This window comes from Myotis myotis, unplaced genomic scaffold (assembly GCF_014108235.1).
Source record: "Myotis myotis isolate mMyoMyo1 unplaced genomic scaffold, mMyoMyo1.p scaffold_m19_p_21, whole genome shotgun sequence".
Taxonomy (NCBI): domain Eukaryota; kingdom Metazoa; phylum Chordata; class Mammalia; order Chiroptera; family Vespertilionidae; genus Myotis; species Myotis myotis.
Window position 1 is genome coordinate 14,563,448 of NW_023416326.1, and position 6,067 is coordinate 14,569,514.

The window sequence follows — 6,067 nt, forward strand, 5'->3', positions numbered from 1 at the left end:
TTTTGTGTTTGGCTGATACTTGGGTAGTGGTAGAAATGTGCTTCCTATGTACAGCCTTTCCCATAAGCCCCTGCCCCGCGTGTCCCCCAACCTCCACCCCCAAGTTTCAGTGTCATCCCAGCAGCCTGTCTTTTAACCTTCAAACCCCCCCCCACCTCCACCACCACCCCTAGAAACGACCAGAAGTTACCACCAGCCTTTCAGTGGCTCGGAGGAACCGAGGAGGTGGGTCTCGTGGGGAAAGGTCACTGGCACTTTTAAAGGTAAAAATGGACAACCTTGAAGATGACAGATAGTAAGGCTCATCTCAGGGCTGACTCCCCAGATGGGGGTCCTACCTGAGACCTGCTCTGGGGGGTGGGGTGAGCCAGCCTCAGACATGCTGCTGCAGACTGAATGTCTGCTCCCCCAAGTTCACATGTTGGCACTTCACCCCCACGAGGTGGCGGTAGGAGGGGGGCCTTTGGGAGGTGATGTCATGAGGTTGGGGCCTCGTGAATGGAATTAGTGTCCTTATGGCTCCATTGGTGAGCATCGTCCTGTGCACCGAAGGCTGCTGGAGTGATTCCCGGTCAGGGCACGTCCCTGGGTGGCAGGTTTGATCACTCACATCAGTGTTCCTCTCTCTCTCTTCCTCTAATCATGCCTTCGGGTGAGGATTAAAAAAAAGAGAGAAGTCGTCTTATGGCCTAAGAAGAGGGTTCTCAGCTGACACTGACCTGCTGGCACCTCGATCGTGGACGTCCCAGCCGCCAGACCTGTGAGCAGTGTGTGTGGTCTAGGCCACTCAGGCTTTGGTATTTTGAAGTTATGGGCTCAGTAGTGGCTCCTCAGGTTGCTCCCTGTGGGCTCACAGCCGGGGGGCCAGTTAAACTCCAGGGGGGACCTCGGTGGCCCCAGGGCCTGGCAGACACAAGCGTAAAACCCCTTGAACAGGACGGCGAGTACCAGGTGTTTGCTATAGAACATGAACATAGACATTAAGTCTAAAAAAAGGTTTTTAAAAATTGATCTTCATCTAGACAGGGTTGGCCACTTTAGGGCAATGAGCAGGATGGTGAAGCCCAGAGAAGTCTCGGTCAAGCAGATCATCCATGACTGACCGTCCACGCATGGCCAGCCCTCCAGGGCACGTCTCTACAGACGCCCTGCCAAGAGGGTCGTGTGTGCGGATTCTGGAGGGAGCAGCCCCCAAAGGTCACCTGAGAACCAGGGGCACATCCGCTGAAGATGGGCTAAGGGGTGAGCATTCAGCTGGACGGCTGCTCCACACGCCTCACCCACACGGCCACCAGAGGCCACTCCCTCATTCAGGCGAGGGGTGGACGGTCAGCAGAGTTGTGAGCCTTTTCTGGATTCTTAATGGGAGTGCATTTTCTCTGCTTCAGAGTGGCAGCTCTCACATGTACACACCCATGTGCGTACACACTCACGTGCACACACGTGCGTGCACATGCATGCATGCATACAACGTGACACACAAACACATGTGCCCACACACATGCAGACACACTCACATGCACGTGGACACTTGTCAGGTAAACTTTCAGGTCACCTTCCGGTCCCAAGGCCTTGGGTCATGTTAAAAATAGTGCTCGGCCCCAGGGTTAGGGAAGCTCCCGGGACTGGGTGCTGCATGGGAGGGCCCAGGAGGGGCACGCAGGGAGGGGTCCCCCAGAATCTCAGCGCACACGCGGCACCTCGCCCCACGTGGGTCTCCGCGGGCTGTCGCTGTTTAAACCCCGGTGGAGGCTCACGGCACCCCCAGGGGCGGCCTCACCTCCCAAGTCCTCTGGGGGTCACCTTCCCCATGACCTCCTTCTGAAGGTCGTAGCTCCTGGAGCCTGACGAGGCTAAATTCTTCACTCTCAATGCCATTTCCAAATGCTGCGGCTTCGTCTCGGTGGTGACGGCACCCCGCAAATGGCCACCTTGCTTTGCTGAGTGGGGTGACTGTCACTTTCCCATCCAGACTTGTGAAGGAGGCCTGCTCATCTGAGATTCTAAAAAGACCAGAGTTTGTCTAAGTGGCCAATGAAATTACGATTTTAGGAAACATTGAGGTCATTCCTTGTCCCTTGTGCACTTAGTAAGATCCCCAGCTGCTGACGAGGGGCCCAGGGCATTGGTGGGACCCGTAGGTGGAGGCGGAGAGGGGTGCAGAGGGGCCCAGGCACTCGCTCTGAGCCAGGAGACAACCAAGCAATTCTTAGTTAACACAGCGGTTTTCAACCTTCCTAATGCCACGACCCTTTAATACAGTTCCTCATGTTGTGGTGACCCCCAACCATAAAATTATTTTCGTTGCTACTTCATAACTGTAATTTTGCTAGTTATGAACCGTCATGTAAATATCTGATATGCAGGATGTATTTTCATTGTTACAAATTGAACATAATAAAGCACAGTGATTAATCACAAAAACAGTATGTAATTATATATGTGTTTTCTGATGGTCTTAGGCGACCCCTGTGAAAGGGTCGTTCGAACCCCAAAGGGGTCGTGACCCACAGGTTGAGAACCACTGCGTTAACAGAACCAGTCCCGCTGAGCCTGCTGGTGCGAGGAGCCAGGAGGCAGGCCCGGGTTATGGCTGAGTCCTCCGAACACCCAGGCACCTGAGGGAGGAAATGAAACAAAGGTGCTTCAGAAGAGACGCCTGGCCAGGTGACCAGGAGGGAGCCCAGTGTCCCGGGACGTTTAGATGTGTGTCTGAGCCTTCGCTATGTAAACCCAGACTATGTTATAGGATTGGAGGCTGGGTATCAGGGTCAGATTACCTGCCCCCGCAGTTCGTCGGAGTGCCCTGAATGGCCAGCTTGCTGTTCTGGAATGTTCTGGGCTCCTTGGCTGTCATGGAATGTTCTGGGTGTTGAGATGCATGCCCATCCACAGCCCCTGTTTGCTTGGGGCCCAGGGGTCCTGTGGGCCGGGAGTTCAACCGCTCACAGGCCTGTGTGCTGGACGAGGGTCCTCACGGGAAGAGGTCTGCAAAGAGCTGATGGAGCCCCGGCAGGATCAGGAGACGGGTGGAGGCTGGCGCTGCAGGTGGGCAGGTGCCCACTGCCCCAGTCAGGACTGACCCCACCCAGGACCCCGTGCTCTGGCTCGGGGGGCTGGGGTCTGTGGGGGATGGTCAGTAGGCCTTTCTGAGGGAGGCAATCAAGCCTATTGGCTAGAAATCGGGGGGCAGACCAGGACACAGTGGGCTTGAAAGGAGGAGAGGGAGCCTTCGAGCCACAGAGGTGGGAGGCAGCTCTGAGCTGATGGAACCTGCCCCAGGGCTCCATGGGGGCCACTGGGGGTCCTGAGGGTGTCCTTGGGGAGGGGGCACCTCAGCGTTGCCCGCTGGTCAGGGCTGCGAGCACAGAAGCACAGACCAGAGGGGATCGTGAGTCCTGCAGTCCTTTCATTGTTCCTTTCCCGGCCAGACCTGCTGTTGTCTATTCGGGAAGAATGATACAGTCTTGCCCAGCCGGTGTGCTCTGTGGTTGAGCATCGACCTAGGAACCAGGAAGTCAGGGTTCAATTCCCGGTCAGGGCACATGCCCAGGTTGCGGGCTCGATTCCCAGTGTGGGGAGTGCAGAGGCAGCCGATCAATGATTCTCTGTCATATTTGATGTTTCTATCTCTCTCTCCCTCTCCCTTCCTCTCTGAAATCAATAAAAATGTATTTTTTTAAAAAAAGAGTAAAAAGGGCCCTAACCGGTGTGGCTGAGTGGATAGAGCGTCGGCCTGCGGACTGAAAGGTCCCAGGTTCGATTCCGGTCAAGGGCATGTACGTTGGTTGTGGACACATCCCCAGTAGGGGGTGTGCAGGAGGCAGCTGATCCATGTTTCTCTCTCATCGATGTTTCTAACTCTCTATCCCTCTCCCTTCCTCTCTGCAAAAAATGAATAAAATATATATTTAAAAAAAAAAAAGTAAAAAGGGTAGAAACTCCTCCCGTTTCACAGTCCACGCAGAACAGGAACTCCTGTGTTCTTGCACTCTGACCCCTGCTGACCCTGAGAGCTAAGAGTGGAAAACCCAGCTCCCCCGTATGTGGACTGCTGCTTTACTAGTGCATCTGGCTGCTGCGTGCACCCCATGTCGGGCCCACACCCCTAGACTCCTTGGACCCTAACTTAACCTGGCCTCCTGACGCCACCCCCACCCCCACCCCCGCCTCCACTCCCACGGCCCGAGGCCCACTCTACTCTGGGCTGTGAGCCTTTCAGAAACCGGAGGGTCCCCTCCCACCACTCCGGAGCCTTCACCATGGAGAAGGTCTGGCCCACGACTTTGGGATTTGTCCCGGGCCCCTGGCTTTGGGGCGAGGTCATGGCGGGGGGGTGTCGATAGAGGAGAGAGGGTATCTCCCCGACCCTTGTCGGAAACTCTCACCACCGCCCGTTTAGGATCTGGTACCGGCAGCGAACGCCAGGGGAGAGAGCAGGGCTCAGGGGCACAGCACGTGGTCCCAGAAGACAACTCACTTTCCTCAAATGCTCCCCAAACTCGGACCACGAGCCACCTGGGACCCAGTCCTCAGCCTCGCTTGCCCACTCCAGCAAGGCCTCGGCCTCCTGCCCTGCCCTCCCTGCCCTCCCCTAACTGTGCCGAGAATAATTGTGTAAATCACAGGTCACAGGCCACCCATTCCCTGGAAACCCTCGTCCCCATCATCCACCTGGCGGACAGCTGCGCAGACCGCGTGCGTGTCCGGCCGCGGGCGAGGCTGCGCCCCAGGTGCGGGCCGGAGCTCACCTGGGCCCTGGCCACCTGGAGCCGCGGCCATGCCCACGCCTGCGCCAGCGGGGGCGCCCAGGGCAGCCGACGGGGCAGGCAAGCCCGCTGGGGGCCGGGGGGGGGGGGGGGGTGCCGCTGGCCGGAGTGGGGGCCCGGGCTGCACGGGCCGCGAGGATGAAGTCACCGGTAAGTTCCGCAGTTCCGGAGCGTTTCACTCGGAAAAGCGGGGGCCCATCGGGGGAGGCGCGCTCCGTGCTGTTCTGTGCGCGTGGCCGGGTGGACGTGTCCGTGGGAGGCCCGTTGCGGGCAGGCTCCGGCCGGGTTCGGGAGGAGGGGCGCGTCCTGCGGCCCCCGGGTCTGCTGCGCCTGGCGGCGGGTTGGATGCTGCCCCGAGGCCAGGCCTGTCCAGCGCCTGAGGGCGCAGAGGTCGATGGAGAGAAGCCTGGGCGCGGCGAGCACCGACTGGAGTGGGTCCGCGCCTGGTCGGGCGGAAGTCTTCGTGGGCGGGACGCGGGCACAGAGGGGGCGGGGGGTCCCCGCGGGCAGGACTGTGTCGGGGTCGCGGCTCTGTGGCCACCAGGCGTCGCTCTGGAGCCGGGACCCCGCGGGAGCCGCCCGGGCACCGGGGCGCCTGCCTGCGCCGGGCGAGCGGCTTTGGGCTCAGGGGCGCGCTGGGCGCTCGCACCAGGTTCACTTGTTTTCCTTTTGCCTCTTGACGCACCGCTTTCCGCGCTGCTCGCGGGACCAGCCGGTGTGACCGGGGCTCAGGCCCGCCGCCCGGGCCTCACTCGCCGCTGCGGGCGGCCCTGGCTCCGGCCGAGCAGGTGAGGCCCCGGCGGCCGCGGCGGCGCCATCGCGGAACACGAGGCGCAACAGGAGACGGTGACGGTGACGGTGACGGTGACGAGGCGAGTAGTCCCGGTAGAAGCAATGGCCTCAAAATCAAAATGGCAACAAAATAGACTAAAACGGCCACTTTAAAGGGCAGGGCCTTATTTCTTACAACTGCATGGGGATCTACATTCATCTCAAAATGGTGGTTGTTTTTCCCCAAAGTCAGGGCCCGATGTCCTGGCCAAGGCCGCGGGCGCCCTCTGGGTGCGGGCTGGGATCCGCCTTGACCCCTGCCTCAGTTTACCTGCGGTTCCGGAGTTTCCCGTCCGAGCAGCAGCCTCTGTTCTCTGCCCCGACCCCCTCGTCAGTCCGCGGAGGTGACCAAACTGGGTCCGGACCGTTTCAGGCCTCGTAGGTGCGAGAGGAGCACACGCTGCCGCCCCCTGTGCCCGGGCATCGCTGCTCTCCCAGGCCCAGGGGCCTTCCCCCCGACGGCAGAT